General features: G+C 58.0%; 1 long non-coding RNA gene across 1 annotated transcript in view; it reads left to right on the top strand.

Annotated features, from left to right (window-relative positions):
• The first annotated feature begins 426 nt into the window (after positions 1-426).
• The window catches only part of LOC111538307, a 46097-nt gene continuing 45072 nt past the window's right edge, over positions 427-1451 (top strand). The window contains exon 1 of the long non-coding RNA XR_003309640.1: positions 427-959. This is a non-coding gene — a long non-coding RNA (uncharacterized LOC111538307). The remainder of the gene's footprint in view (positions 960-1451) is intronic.

The raw sequence follows: 1451 nt of genomic DNA, 5'->3' as shown, positions 1-1451 counted from the left end.
CAAGTGGCATAAACTCAGGTCACTGTGAAATCTGGTGAAAGGTACCTGGAGGCCCATTCCTCCTTCTCTCTACCTGTGTATGTGCTGCGCATGTTTCTGTATCAAAAGCAGTAAATAAAAAGATTGGTCCTGTCTTCTCAACCCACATGGACGTCCACAGCTCTCCTTGGAACACAGGGAGTCAGGCCTCCCGCTCCTCCCTCCCTCTCCTACCACAATCTCCGAGAGAGACGATTCCTGGAGAATCCACACAGACACACCCGGTTGTGGCCAAGCCATGTGGTCATGCTGTTGCCACAGGCGTTGGCCAACATCCTTTCTTAGAAAGCCCGGGGCTTCGTGTTCCCCCCGCCATGGGAGGGTGTGGCCCTGCCCAGCACAGTGGCTCCGCTGCTCGTTTCCGGCTTGTTTCTGGGGGAAATGGGGTCCTGGTCCCCCCTGGGATGGCCAGAGCAGGAACCTACCCGAGAGGGTCTCGTGCCTTTTAATGACCCCGTGTTGGTCAACAGATGCTCAGCCAAGTCGGATGAGACCGGGTTCTGCCCTTGGTGTCCATGTTGCTAGCTGGGGCAGGCAAAGGCATGAACTTGCAAAGTCTCGGCTTAATTCCTGGCACTCTGAGGTCCACCTCCTTCCTGAGGCTGGTGGTTACCGTGCTAATCAGCTAGGCCGCAACGGCTATTAGACATGGCCGCGTGGGGAGTCCCGCCAGCCCAGCCCCGTCACCATGGGCTGCCTTGAGCAGCTCCCCCAGCACCAGGCACTCCAAATGCTGAGCAGCGGAGTCTGCCCATGAAGGGTGGACGCACTCCCCCTGCTTCCGTATTCAGGGGTCCCAGGCAAGGAGCCTGTCCTTACTATACCACACATGGAGGGAAGGAGGCTGGACCATACCAGAATGTCCCTCCCCACGGAGCCCAGAGCTGCAGGTCTTGATGCCAAGAGGAGATTTCCATTTGGTAAGTTTGCACCGTTCCTTCTTTACCCCGACCTTTGCCTCTGGTGGCCTCAAGCTCCCCTTGAGCCGTCCCACTCGAGGCCTGCTCCAGGCTGTGCTCACTCCCTGCACTGTGCCGCTCTGGGCACCGTTGCCAGGGTCACTCCCTGCACTGTGCCGCTCTGGGCACCATTGCCAGGGCAGTCACCCTCCCTCCCAAGCTGCCTCTCCAAAGGAGCAGTGGCCAGCCCCTCCACAGCCCCACCCAAGTCCTCCCTAGGCTTTCCTTTGGAAGTCAGAGATTCTGGGCTCAAAAAGTACTCATTGCATCAGGGGCATTTCCAGCAAGAAGGCACGACTCTGCAGAAGGCCACATGACCACCTTCTAGCATCTTCTCCTGCTGCTCCTCATGACTCCTCCTGGGAGCTGCCTGCCTGTCCTCATCCTCAGCCAGACCCTTTCGGATGGGCTGATGTGTGTTTCAGTGGGTTTTCTCGTCTCGTCTTGTTTTCT

The sequence above is a fragment of the Piliocolobus tephrosceles genome, chromosome 6 (genome assembly GCF_002776525.5).
Source record: "Piliocolobus tephrosceles isolate RC106 chromosome 6, ASM277652v3, whole genome shotgun sequence".
Taxonomy (NCBI): Eukaryota; Metazoa; Chordata; class Mammalia; order Primates; family Cercopithecidae; genus Piliocolobus; species Piliocolobus tephrosceles.
This window is presented reverse-complemented; position numbering and strand designations above follow the sequence as displayed.